General features: G+C 45.4%; 1 long non-coding RNA gene across 1 annotated transcript; it reads right to left on the bottom strand.

Moving 5' to 3' along the window:
* Positions 1–5,454: 5,454 nt before the first annotated feature.
* LOC121133302 lies at positions 5,455–13,073 on the bottom strand. Its single transcript, XR_005870124.1, has 2 exons — positions 12,541–13,073; positions 5,455–5,587 (listed from the first exon to the last, which is right to left on the bottom strand). It is a non-coding gene; the product is annotated as an uncharacterized LOC121133302 (long non-coding RNA).
* Positions 13,074–14,780: the final 1,707 nt, after the last annotated feature.

Genomic DNA, 14,780 nt, shown 5'->3' with positions numbered 1-14,780 from the left:
GTCTGACAGTAAGCCTCCAGAGGCACTCACACTCATGTGCCCATAGTCCTACTCAGACACGCGCGCACATAACTAAAAGGATTAATATATAAACAGTTTATTGGATGCCCCCCACAAAAGGTCAAAAAGGAGTCTTGAAACAGGCTAGCAGTCTTTGATTTCAGAAATGGCATTTCATGGAAATTTATTCGTCCCTGAGTTTTGCTGTCACTCTGAACGAAACTGACCTAATCTCCAGAGTGCCTCACAAAACTTGTCTAGACATGATACTACTCCAAACAGTGACTTACTTGTCAGACGTGACAATGGGCATCAGCAGTGGCGGATATGCTGCTCACCTGGGCAAGCATTGTTACAGCTATGTCACTGGACTCTACGATCCCCATATAGTAACCACTGTATCACCATCATCAACACTGTTGTGTGTGTGTGCACTGTGGTGTATACACACATGTATGATTATGAACCTCTGGCACGTGAAAGCCGGAGGAGGTCGGACCACCTTACTTTTGAGGCAAGGTCTCTCTGAACCATAAGCTTGCTGTTTCAGCTAGGCTGTTTGGCCCGAGAGTTGGCTCCACCGGTCTCTGCCATCCGGTTCTGGGCACAGGCATTTGTTGTTATGCCCGGCTTTTACATGGATGCTACGGCTTTGAACTTAGATCAGTGTGTGTTCACAATAAACACTCTTACATACTAAGATATTTCCTCAGCTGCATAGCTGCTATTGCTATTCTCATTTTACAGAGAAGAAAGTAGATGTAAGCGAAGACTGTACTGTCAGTAAATTTCAGAGCTTTGCTTTAATCCCAGTCTGCCTTTAGAGTGTTTCTTGGTCACTTATGAGATAGTAGCAATCTATGTAGAGGAAGAAAGGATGGACATAGACAAAATTATGCCCAAATGTCTGCTTGTCTTGGCAGCACACAGAAGGAGGCTTGAGGTCTTTCCTCATTTTACAGTGTCTATGCTACTAACTCGGATTAGGCTCAGGCTTCCAGACAATCCACCAAAGGGAAGCCAGCCCCACGGTTCAGCTCATCAGCTGTTTTCCTGACTGTGCTAGTCCTAGCTTGTGACATGGTGGTATCAGGAGGTGATGCCTTTAGGCGATGTTTAGGTCATGTAGCTGAGCCCAGGGGAATTCACCTGTCCCCTGATGTGACACAACAAAGAGAAGCAGCTTACAAACCAGCAATGCCCATTATCGTATGTCGACATGCTGACACCCTTACTTTAGACTTTGTAGCCTCCAGAACAACGACAGGGAAACTTCTGTTTCTGTGCCACTCGAGCCAGTTAGGCAAAAGAAGTTGCTATAGGGAGTAAGCTGTTGCCATAGAAATACCTAACCTCGTGGAAATACCTTTGGAACTGGATGATGGAGAGAGGCTGGATACTTTCAAGTACATTGCCGTGAGAAGCTGGCTGCGTATTGGTGATTTGGGTGCGTGTACGGCAGAAGAGGGAGAGTGCTGTCGCATCTTTCCGGAAAACACCCAGGTGTCTGTGAGCAGAGCACTCAGCGGACACACACACAGTAAAGCCATTCTCAGGGAGTCGCGGATGGAATGAGGGACTTTCTGATGGGACTTGGACGAGTGGTGATGTTAGCTATAAAGCTCCACGAGCTGGGATAAATCATGTTCATGTCCCAGTCTTACTGATGTCAAAGTGCCAACACCCAGCAAAGACTTTCCTGCTGTCACAACCCAGACCAAAACGTTGAGAGCGCGCATGCGAGGAGGAGTGGGTCGGGTGGGTAACGAGTGTGTTGGGGCGCTCTAACACAGCCTTGGTCACTCACTGACTCCTGTGGCAATAATCACCCTTTCGGAGTCACACACCTCCTAAAGGTCCCAGCGTTGTGGTGCTGGACATTGTTTCCGATGCAAGGACTTTGAGGGGCACGGCCAATTCAACAGACGCCAATTCATGCCATTGAATTGAGGAGGTGGCCCACTTAATAGAGATGAAAACCTCACATCTTCTTTGGTACTGTCTGTTAGCAACTTTCCTAGCTCCTTCCCCAAGGGTTGGGATCAAATCTGACCTCCAGTTTTGGCCACACCTCTGGCTCCCTGGTTCACATGCATCTTCTTCCAACCACTTAGAGGTTATAGTTTCTGCAAGGAGGCAAACTTGTTCATGCCAGAGAAGCATTTGTTAGTTGTAAAAGAAGAAAGGGAACAAGGTCGAACTATCGTTTGTAGTTTTGGCTCATTTGTGGGCCCTGCCACCCAGCTCCCAGGCAAACCAAGGAGGCTGATTCTTAGTTATGAAAGTCCAGCCTTAGCTTGGCTTGTTTCTAGCCAGCTTTTCTTAACTTAAATTATCCCATCTACCTTTGCCTCTGGGCTTTTCCTGTTCTCTTCTGTAAATCTTACTCTTAACTCTGTGTAGCTGGGCGGCTGGCCCCTGTCATCCTCCTCTCCTTGTTCTCTCTCTGCTCCTTCTTGCTCCTCCTCATTTCTCCTTCTATTTATTCTCTCTGCTGCCAGCCCCGCCTATCCTTGCTCCTGCCTCACTATTGGCCATTCAGCTCGTTATTGGACCATCAGGTGTTTTAGACAGACAAAGAATCACAGCTTGACCAAGTTAAATACAACATAACAAAAGTCACCCAGCTTAATATTCTGCCACTTGGAACAATTCTCCTTTTCCTTATCCCTAGCCACTCTCAGCTTTATTTCTATCTTTACTCCGTTTCTCTTTCTTAAAGCATACTCAGAGCACTAAGATGAAGGCTTGTGTTCCTCTTTGTCACTAACTCTGCAGCCTTGTGACCCCAGGGATAGCGACTCTTCGTAGCTTGGCATGAATTCTTTCAACTTTTTATGGATATTCTCTTTTATCTCATTTAGATAAAAATAACTGGCATCTGTACTTACAGAAAAAAACTCATTTAAGTAGAAGATGTATGGTATGCTACATTTGTAGAATATATATAGTTATATTGTCCTTAGGGAGAATATATCATTTATGTTAACTTTCCCTGGGGAAACATGAATGAGTACCCAATGACAGGCCACTACCTTGGTGAGCCAAAGGGTTTAAATGGAGTTTCTCAGAGAGCAAGGATGAGGGATTTCCTACAGGAGCAGGGCAGCGCTGTGCCAAAGAGTGACTTTGCCCAGCAGTTGTCAATGCTGATAATGCATCCTCACAGGAGGGCAGGATGCAGGCATTGCCTCCAGGGCAGTCTCCTTGGTAACCCCACTCACTGCCTGTCCCCTATGTGAGGGGATATAAACAAGTCTAGTACTGTGAGGGTCTTTTACATGGGTAATCACAGCTGTTATGACGTCCAGAGGGCAGCAGCCATGCTGTGTCGGGACAGCATTCCACAGCAGTGCTTTTAAATGCAAGTAGAACTGTAATGTACAAATGTTGACACTTCCTTGTGTCAGATCTCAGCTGCCTGTTTTGTGAGACAGATCTCGATCTGCAGCCCAGGATGGCCTGAAATCCACTCTGTAGCCCAGGCTGCCTCTGCCTCCCACGTACTGGGAATATAGGCCTGAGCCATCACCCTCAGCTCTACACCCTGACATTTTGCTTTTAATATTATAACTCAGTAATTTTTTAATGCCGGTATTTAGATTTATGTAAGAACCTTCACATGTGGCATGCTTTTCACAATGTGGTTCCACCATAGTTAGCAGTCATTCTCTGTTAACGGACGTTTAGGTTATTTCTATTTTTTCATTGCTACAAATAATGCATGATGAGTGCATTTCAGTGGAGTCACATGAACATTTTCCTGGGGTAAACACCGAAGAGGTATAACTGTTGGAACCTTGGGATATGTATAGATATAGATAATGATATAGGTATGTTGTAGATATAGATGATAAAGATATGGATTTCATTTCAGAAAATGCAAGCACTTCCCAGACTATTGCAGCCAGGACCCTGAGTGCTTTGAACTCAAAGGACAGCCTCTGACTTCCCTCCCTGCTCTCTGCCACGTCCTCTTTTCCTCTGGAAGTTGCAGGAAGTTCTTTGATCTGACTGGCAGAATTCCTTCAGAAGGAATGTAATTGTCTTACCTCCTTCCTCCCTTCTTGTATCTCATTAAACATGGACAATTCCCTCACAGGAAGAGGACAGTTAAGGGTGTGACATCTGGATCTGGCCCAGGGAGGCTACTGTAAGATGTCATCCATTCTTCTGTGGGTTCGGGCCCAACAGAGCACATACGTAGCAAGAATGACTAAGTCCACCATGCATTCCTTCCCCTCACTATCTTAAGAGCTCTCTCATGTGATATACATGAAGCAGTTAGCTGATAACAAGAAAAGACTTAGTTTGGCTCAGACTCTTGAGGCTCTAGTCCAGTGGTTCCCAACCTTCATAATGGTGACTCTTTAATACAGTTCCTCATGTTATGGTGACCCCCAAGCACAAAATTATTCTTGTTGCTACTTCATAACTGCAATTTTGCTACTGTTGTGAATTCTAATGCAAATACCTGTACTTTCTGATGCTCTTAAGTGACCCCTGTGAAAGGGTTATCCAACCCCCAAAGGGGTTGGGACCCACAGGTTGAACCACTGCTCTATTCTGAGGTTGCATGGAATCTTTGCTTTGGGATTCTGGCAAGGGTGACAATATCATGCAGCTAAGAGAAAGAAGCCAGGCTGAGAGCACATAGTCCCACTTGGAGGCATGCCCCCAGAAGCTAATGACGTTCCTCTAAAACTCACCTCCCATACTACACTCGGGAGATAAGTCTTAGAGGACTTCCACCCAAACTGCAGCACGAGCCTGTGGTCTGCTTCTCCCTCAAAGGCTCTAGTCCTCTGCTCCTTCCTGTGACCAAGCAACCTCCACCATAAACTTCAAACCCACTTCTTCCTTTACTCAGAATGCTGTTTGAGCTTCCACTGTCTACAGTTCCATACTTAGTATGACACCCGTTTGCTTGGATATTAGTTAACTTGTGTTCTTTTCCTTCAGTTAATATATTATCAGTTTGTTTTATAGACTGGAATTATCAACTCTTCAGGGGTTAGAAAGAGGAAGAGAAAATCTCCTATTCTTAACTACATCACACATTTTAACAGAGAACTTAAACTGCCCTTTAAGGTGCTACAAACACCAACTCCGAGTTCTCTAGCTGTGAATGAGTATTGTGTGAGTGCCATCAGTCATCTGTCTACTAGCCAATGTTAATGGAGCATTTGTTAATTTGCCAAACCACGGAGGGGGGCACCTCAGCTATGCTTTGCTTTGAGTTTCCCTGTTTGGTAGTAGCACTGAACAAACTGCTTGTCTGCCGCTCAGGTTTCTCTTGTGGAAGTGGTTGCTTCCTGTTCTTTGTTTATGTTTCTCCGGAGCTGTTTGTCTCTTTCCTACTATGTGTAGGAGTCTGACTTCCTTCTGTATCTCCTGATGTATCCTGTAGGTGCTGCCGAAGTTCTGGTCTAGCACAGTGAAGCAGAGGTATAGTCATTTCCAAGAATTCTTTTATTCCTAAATTAAAAAGATCGAAGCCACCAACGAGAGAGGAGAAGAAACCTCTGGGCGTAGACACCAACTGTTGATTCTTCGGTGCCTCTGACTCTTTTTTCTGGACATCCTCCTAACAGAACAGACGAAAAGATGTTACTCATGTCCCTAGCTTTGGGAATGCCAGATGTGACATCAGGAGAGACGCTTTACTTGAGTCTGTTTCATTTTACTTTCCAGTAACACTTCCTATGAGTATGGGTGTTTTGTGTGCGTGCATGTCTGTGTACTATGTATGCATACATGTCTGTGTACCATGTGTGCATGCATGTCTGTGTACCATGTGTGCATGCATGTCTGTGTACCATGTGTGCATGCATGTCTGTGTACCATGTGTGCATGCATGTCTGTGTACCATGTGTGCATGCATGTCTGTGTACCATGTGTGCATGCATGTCTGTGTACCATGTGTGCATGCATGTCTGTGTACCATGTGTGCATGCATGTCTGTGTACCATGTGTGCATGCATGTCTGTGTACCATGTGTGCATGCATGTCTGTGTACCATGTGTGTGCAGTGCCCTCCCATGGCAGCAGAGGGCGTCAGGTCCACAGGGAGGGCTGTGGGGTGCCAGGCAAGGGTTGAGACTCAAGCCCCATTCTAGACAAGAGCTGCCAGTGCCCTCAACTGCTGAGCCGCCTCTCCAGCCCCTGTATAAGGCACTTTAAAAGGCAACCTGACAACCATAAGAAGTTTGCTAAGGGCAATAATGTGCCGACAATGTTTTCTGTCCCTGCAGCAGATCTACATTTAGAGTGAGGATATCTACGGAGCACTACGCACAGACCAGCAAGTCAACACAGCACTCAGGGGCTTGGCATTCAGAAGTTAGTAGGAAAGGTCCTACACTACGGAGTCTAGAGTAACCTGATTTCCTAAAAATGGGTAAGCTAGAACTTTCCTTTTCTCCCCCAAAAGAGTGTCCCCACATCCTGTGTGGAATTAATCTCAGAATACTTGGCAGTTTTGTGTTGTGTAGCTGAGGCCTCGCTTCTCAGTCAGCGCTATGGAGGAAGCAGCACAGAGACTGAAGGGTAGCACGCCAGCAGAAAGAAAATCACAGGGTTCTAAAAGAAGACACGCAGAGTCCGTGAGCCTCAGAGCAAGGGGAGAGGCTGCTGAAGGAAACATTCTCTTGGCCTTTCTCATATCCTGTCAGTCAACAACTTATATTAGTTTTCCTTTAAACGTATTTCCTGGCGGGCCTTCCTCTCTAGTCCCATAACTTGCCTTTAGACTGTAAGACATGTCCTTGGCTTTAAAAGCATTAGGCCACATAGTCTTCATACTGCGGCCCTGCCCTAGATCCCCGTCAGCATCGCCTTCATACTGCGGCCCTGCCCTAGATCCCCGTCAGCATCGCCTTCATACTGCGGCCCTGCCCTAGATCCCTGTCAGCTTCTGCAGCCAACATGGCCCTCTTTCTCTTTGCTCGCAGACCCACAGGGTTCCCAGCCACCACTTTTGTTGTATTAAATGTAAGGCCTTCGCGGGCTCTTGGAATTCTTTGATGTGGGCCTTCACCCTATGTGAAACACTCATCAGACTGTCTGGAATCCTCTTCCTTAAAAGTGAAAGCTTCTATTGGGACATAAAGTCCGTGCACACAGTTTTGGTTTCATAAAGAAAACCTCTTTTGAGCGCATCATATATTGACCGTATCCATCCTCTCACTCAGCCCCCTGTATCTCCTCCGTGTGTGATGCTCCTTCATTGTTGTTTCCCTCTTTGAGGTCTATTTTGCCTTCACTCTCTGACCTGCTCTGGAAAGCCCAGTCCATGAAATTTACGTCTACTCTGCCTTTAACTTGTAGCCATTTCAGCACCATGGTATGCAATGTATGACTCTGGACTGGGAGGTTGAGAGGGAACACATGCTAGATTGTATCTCTAGAGTTTGTCTAGATTAGCACTGTACTTAAATTTTGGGGTGGGGTTATTTACATATATGTGTACCACTGTTGCTTCTGATGCCCACAGAGGTCAGGAGAAGGGGCCAGGTCCCCTGGGGCTGGGGTCACAGATGACTGTGAGCCACCATGTATGTATGTATGTGTTGGGAGCAGAACCCTGATCCTCTGCAACAGCAACACACGTTTTTAACTGCTGAGCCATCTCTTCAGCCAATCCCCTTGGCTCTACTTAACGAGCAAGCCATTATCCTCTGAAGTTCCATTTTCTCATCTACAAGGGAGATACTGTCATTTCACCTGAGGAATCAGAGCAAGTGTAGAGTAAGTGGGACCATTAGAATGTGGGGCTTAACACGTTGCCTGTCCCATGCAAAACTACATCAGCCCTATCAATAAATCCTTCATGCCCTCTTAGTGCCCTCCGAAAGAGCCACCCCTGCCAACATTGCAGACAGGATGCCTGGTATTTTAGCTGCCTTTTCACTTAGGCAATTGTAGCCTCATTAAATGTGATTAAATACTGAATAAATAAAAGCAAAGTTTGCCATGGATTGTAATCTCAGCACTTGGGAGTTTAAAGTAGGAGGCTCCTGAGTTTAAGGCAGCCTGAGTACATAAGAAATCCCTGTTTGAAAAATCAACTAGCAAGCTACCATAATGTTCCCATGTTTGTGTCTAAGCTCAATAAGGCCATGGTATCAGATTGACCCCTCTAGAAGCCAATGTGACTTATAGTTATACAGCAGTGACAAGAGGATGGCAGGGAATTAGCCTCTTCATATAACTCTTTCATTTGGGAGGGAGGTTTCTCCTAATGGACTCTTTGAAATCTCACTTCCCAGAACTATATAGTGTGGTCACTTCTGGTTCAAAGAGTCTGAGTAAGTATGTATAATGACAAAAGAGAAATACTTTAATGACTATGACTAGGTTGACCTGTTTTAATTTATATCCTGGTCTTAGGCACATTCCCACCTGAAACCAAAGGTCAAGTTATATTAGAAGAAGAAATGGATGTCTATGTAGTCGGTCTTTCTTTGGGACTACCTGCCCACAAATAATGACATAGAGAATTATTAATTATGAAAGCTTGACCTTAGCTTGGGCTTTTCCCCAACTAGCTCTTGTAACTTACATTAACCTGTTTTGTTAACCTACATTCTGCCATATGGCTCAGTTACCTGGCCTCTGTACTACGTGGCCAACATCTTCAGTGTCTCATTGGCATCTCTCTGCCTCCATTCTCCCCAGAGTTCCTTTCTCTCCCAGGAAATCCTGCATATTCTCTCCTGCCTAGCTATTGGCCATTCCGTTCTTTATTAAACCAATCAGAAGATGCCTTAGGCAGAGACACATTTTTACAGTGTACAAAAAGATTATTATACAACATGTCTACTCAAGTAACTCAAGATGCCACATGACCTTTCTTCTGCCTACAACAAGTGGATGGGAACGAACATTTATCCAAGCTAAATCAATCTGACTTCTCCCATTCTTGATCTTAGTTAGTCCCAACACTCAGGAGGCAGAGGCAGGCACATCTCTGTCAGTCCTAGGCCAGCCTTCATAGCCAGTCTCCCCAGGAGACTCTAGAGATGTGTGGTAAAGTGGAGGAGTAGAACCTGGCAGCACAAGATGTACCCTGCATCTGTTCAATAAAATCTCCATTGAGAAGCCCGCACTCATCTCTTCTCGCCTTACTTTCTTCCCTCTTCTGTTCTTCCCTCCTTCTTCTTACTGTGTAAACCAAGATGGCGTGGCACTTGCTATGTAATCTGGGTTGGCCTTGAACTCACGACCCTCCTGCATCAGCCTCTTGAGTGCCACCAAATCTTGCCATAAAGATTACCACTATAATATCTATTTGTGCATCGTCCCCTCTGCCCCCTCGTGTTAGGGACCTGACACCACTGAGCTACACCCTCAGCCTAGCTCTTAAAATGACATGAACTTTGATTAAGCCATAGACTCAACTGTGTGGTCTTTATTGACATCCACTAAGATAAACATGCAGCATAATATTAACCATTTCATGTTGTTTAGTGATGATTCCTTTGTTTGCCTTTCTTGCACAGAGATGACAAATTCCTTAAGACAGAAATAAATAATATATGTTATTTGTCTAGTTCTTAAAAAGATGTTAACTACAAGATATGATGGAGACTCTCTAATATTTGTAGACTGATTGATTGATACCATTTTAGGTTGTCCCATAAACAGAAAGAAAATCGTGGTAATATATTTATATCAGATTAGGAAAAATGCAATTCTAAGCTGATGGTTTGAGTTAAGTCTTGCAAAGTCAAGTAAAACCGTAAAAGAATAGGAGATGTACTTCAGTATGGAAGCGCAGTTTCTGTTATCTTAAGAGGTAAGCTCACTCCTGTCTGTGGGACCATCTGCCTCATACCGTCCAAAGCTCTCACCTTTTCAGGGATGTAAAACACCTTTAGAATCTGTGGAAAGTTAAGCTAACACTTAAAGAGGAAATCGGAGAAAAGCATATTTGACCATTTAGTATATGTTTCTTAATTCCCTTCTTTTTGTTTTAAATGTTTGTTTCAAATGAACTGTCACCCTAGAGCACCAGCTTGGCCTTAACTGAATGGTGCACGAGTGGGCTCCTGCTTCCTTTATCTCCGCGTGATGGCAAGCACGCAGGAAAACTTGACACACTTTTGAGCAAACATTTCCATAAAGAACTTTAGACATTCTTATTCAGCTTAAAAGAGGGTTTGAAAATGAATGAAAAGAGCCCGACATGCTCTAAGGAGGCAGAGACAGGCAAATCTCTGTCAGTTTAAGGCCAACCTGATCTGCATAGTGAGTTCCAGGCCAGCCATGGCTACAGAGTGAGACCCTGTGAAAAAGCTGGACAAAAGATTGAATCTGAGTGTGTGTGTGTGTGTGTGTGTGATGTGTGTGTGTCTGTGTGTGTGTATATGTGCATATGGTGTGTGATGTGTGTGTATGTGTGCGATATGTGTATATGTGTGTGTGTGGTGTGTGTGTGAATTGTCTTTACATTTCTGCTTGTTGTTTAAAAAAGGAATGCAGCATCACCAGACCTTTCATTTTAACCCACAAATTAGCCAACTCTGAGTTTCGCCTTCACCCCAAACATTGAATTTTATGTCACACCGACTGCAGTTTAAGGGAATATCCACGTCTAGAAGAAACTAAATATTAAAAATGATCTAGAAGCAACAGGTACTTAATGCTGCAATTGGACCACAGATGAATCCAAAGCAACAAAAGGAGAATTCATTCTGTTTTTATTCCAAGCAGAAAGAGATGACACATAGGAATTCACAGTACGCACACACACACACACACACACACACACACACACACTCTCATATACACCCTCACACACACACATACTCACACTCACTGACACATACATACACATTCTCATAACACACCCTCACACAATACACTCTTACACACACATTCTCACACACATACCCTCACATACACATATACACACTCTACACTCTCAGACGCACCCTCGAACACACACACTCACACACAAACACACTCATACACTCACCCTCCCCCATACTCACACAATACAATCTCACACATACACTCACACACACACTCACATACAAACACACTCATGCACACACATTCTCACACACACACACTCACACAATACACTCTCACACACACTTACACATATGTACATTCACACACACATACACACTCACACAGACATATGCTCCTACACACACACACACATACACTCACACACAGTATAAGTATTTAGAGTAAGGAAGCACTATTGTTTTAGTCAAATACTTCAGGATATGCTGTCACTAGATTGGCAGCAGGGACGTAGGCATCTCATTTAAATCCACAGCTGCTGATGTTGTCAGGGACAGTGACGAATGCCCACACTGCTTTCAGACCAGGGGCAGGCAGTGTCCTGTAGGTTCTTTTCCACCCCCCAAGGGGGTTCACAGGGAGTGGGGGAGTCAGGCTGAGGGGAGGTAACAGCCTCTTAGTATATTCAGCCCCGTCAGTTCATCTTAGGCTCAAATCATTCTGGATCACGGCTAGAGCAGCAGGGTGACCAGCTGAGCCTGCACTCTTCCTTTGGCTTTGAAGGGTCTTGACCCTTGGCCAGTTATCTTGTCTCAGGTACGCCTTCATCAAGCTGTGGTTGTCCCGGCAGGTCCAAAGTGCCAATCCTAACCCTTCCATGAGCCCCAGCTCAGCACAGCGAGGGGCTCAGGATTGGCCCAGCTCCTCCCCTGTTTCCTCTGCCCACTCTCCATCCACCTAGGAGGCACTCTGCTCCTCCCAGGGTATCTCAGCCTCTGGCCTTTTCTTCCTGTGTCTGACCTCCTGATACCTCATCTCCTTCCCATTCTCACAGGTCTAGTTCTTCTTTCCTACCGGGGCAAAGACAAGAAAACTAAGCCAAACCAAAAATAGTCACAGACGGGTCATGTGAGGTCACGCAACACAACCAGATTTCCCTAGAAAAAGTCTGCTATTTTCAAGGACAAGACAGCTGAAGAATAAACCATTGTTCAACCCTGAACAATATTTTCGTGTTCTTAAGAACTGAACTGTTGACTAAGCGCTGGAGTCGGAGCTTGTGGCTGTGGCTGCTGGTATGTCTTTCCTCTTTCCTCTTTGGGGGCCCACCACCCAGCTCCCAAATAAATCACACATTATTACTTATGAATGCCTTGGCTTGTGTCTAGCCAGATTCTCTTAACTTAAATTATCCTCAGCTACCTTTTGCCTCTGGGCTTTTTCCTTTTCTTACTTCTGTATATGTTACTTTCACTGTTACTCTGTTGCTGGCTGGGTGGCTGGGTGGCTGGGTGGCTGGGTGGCTGGGTGGCTGGGTGGCTGGGTGGCTGGCTCCTGCTGTCCTCTCCTTGTTCTCTCTTGCTCCTCCATCTCTCAGATTTCTCCTCTTTATTCTCTCTCCTGCCAGCCCTGCCTACCCATTCGTTCTTTATTAGATCAACAGGTGTTTAGAGAGGCAAAGACTCACAGCTTCTCAGAGTTAAACAAATGCAGCGTAAGCAAAAGCAACAGATCTTTATGTAGCTAAACAAACGTTGCAGAGCATAGGCAGATGTAACTCACCTGCAAATAGTATTGTGTAGCCGGTGGCTGCCCTGCACCCTATGCCTGAAGTGCCGGGCAGCCCTGCACTCCCTTCCCGTCTGTCCATCTTCAGGTCTTGCGGAGACAGTTTTCTGCTCTACATGTTTTCCCCAGTGCAGCCTTCTTTGTACTGTGTGTTTTCACCAGGCAGTGAGGACAGCCAGGAGAGGAGGGAAGGTACCATTTGCACCCTCTGGAAATCATCGGCAGAGGGGTTGACAATCACCTAGAGTTTTGAGGGCAAATGAAGCAGTCAGCTTTGGTCTCCCGTTTCTAGAATTTCTTTTCTTCTCTGGGCAAATGATAAGGGATTTGAGCAACTGTCACTAAGCCCGGGGAGTCCTCAGACTGCTCCCAGTGTACTCGCTGCCAGCTGCCCGGGGTCAGAGGCGTGCCGCTGCTGCTGCAAGGAGCTGACAGCTCACGGCCGGCACCGGCTCACATTAATCAGGCTGCATCTTCAGATTTGTATATGGTGCAGAATTTTGGGACTGAGATATGAATCCGTTCCTTTTTCCTCCGTGTTTTCCTGCATCCCACTAGACCCACAGAGTGCTAGTCACATGACCTCCTGCCAGCTTCCTCCTGCTTCCCTTTTCCCTTTGTTTACTACTGGCCGGGCCCAACATGCAGACTGCTGCAAACATTCCCATTTCCTCACCTGCCTTGGGAAGTGTGACAGTACCTTTATACGGAATTATTATTATTCCTGGTGCAGGGAGACTTTTCCGAGAAAAGTAGCAAATTACTTGGGGACAGATTTTTTTTTTCCTTGAGAGATGAACTCCTAAAATGGTCCTCCTTGATTATCTAGAGCAGTGGTTCTCAACCTCTGGGTCCTGGCCCCTTGGGGGTCACAGATCAGATATCCTGCATGTCAGAAATTTACAATATGATTCATAACAGTAGCACAATTACAATCATGAAAACAAAATTATACTTATGAAGTAGCAACGAAATAATTTTGTGGTTGGAGGTCACCACAGCCTGAGGAGGAATTGTATTAAAGGGCCACAGCTTTAGGAAGGTTGAGGACCACTGACCTAGAGATACCCATTTTCCTATGGGAAAAGAGCAATGGAAACTCTGTTAAGGGCAGCTCCTTTGCATGGGGCATATGCATACGTGACAGGAGATCAAATAGAAGTAAAACCGAGAGCAAAACCTGTGAGTGTGATCAGAGGATGAACTCACACTTTTATAAATTAGCAGTCAGATAAAACCTAACTAAAACTTGACTGAGAAACAAGCTTAAGCACAGAAGGCTAGCTGGTGTACTCCTGTGGTGGTCTGAAAGAAAATGACTCCCATAGGCTAGGGAGTGGCACTATTAGGAGGCGTGGCCTTGTTAGGGGAGGTGTGTCTCTGGGGGCAGCCTTTGAGGTTTCAGAGGCTCAAGTCAAGTCGGGCCCAGCGTCACTGTCTCTTGCTGCTGCCTGTGAATCCAGATGTAGAGCTCCCAGCTACTTCTCCAGCACCAAATCTCCCTGCATGCCTCCAAATTTTCCACCATGATGATAATGGACTAGTCCTCTGAACTGTAAGCTAGCCCACGATTAAATGTTTTCCTTTGTGAGAGTTGCTGCACTTCACAGCAATAGAAACCCTAAGACAGCACCTATAATCCCAGCCCCCGGCAGCTGAGGCAAAAGCAATGCAAGTTCAAGCCCCCCTTGCTACACAAGAAGACTGAGGTCTTTAAGCAAAAAAAGCAAAGGCATTGAAAATTCAGACGGGTTTTGTTAATAATACTTCTAGATGCACCCACCATAAAGCAAACATAAATCTGTTACATGTTTCTGATCACCGATGTCTTCCATACACTCAGATCAAAGCCACCTGGCTGTCAGGCTGCTCACCAAGGGAGGAATGTAAGGCATCAGGTAAGGATGATCAGGACAGCAGCTACTCCCATAGTATAGCCTCATAAGTTATGAAAAGGTAGATGTGAGTGTTTAATTTAGGTACATGGTTAGACGACATCATAGGAACTATACACAGCAGACAAAGGAATGCTGGGTAAAACCCCTTCAAAAAGGCCCTGTGGAAAATGTCCCATTCTGTGTGACCTCAACTCACCCTTCAGTCAACTCTTTCTTCCTGACTCTCCTCAGTAGTAGGGACATAGGAGCTGAGACTGGCATTAGCATCTTTTTTAGGTAGAAAAGCAAACAGTTCCCTTTGGATAAATAAAATACAGAAGCCCTGGGACCAGGGAC

Source organism: Mesocricetus auratus, unplaced genomic scaffold (genome assembly GCF_017639785.1).
Source record: "Mesocricetus auratus isolate SY011 unplaced genomic scaffold, BCM_Maur_2.0 Super-Scaffold_100021, whole genome shotgun sequence".
NCBI classification, from domain to species: domain Eukaryota; kingdom Metazoa; phylum Chordata; class Mammalia; order Rodentia; family Cricetidae; genus Mesocricetus; species Mesocricetus auratus.
The sequence above is the reverse complement of the archived record's forward strand: the minus strand, read 5'-3'. Positions and strand labels throughout refer to the sequence as shown.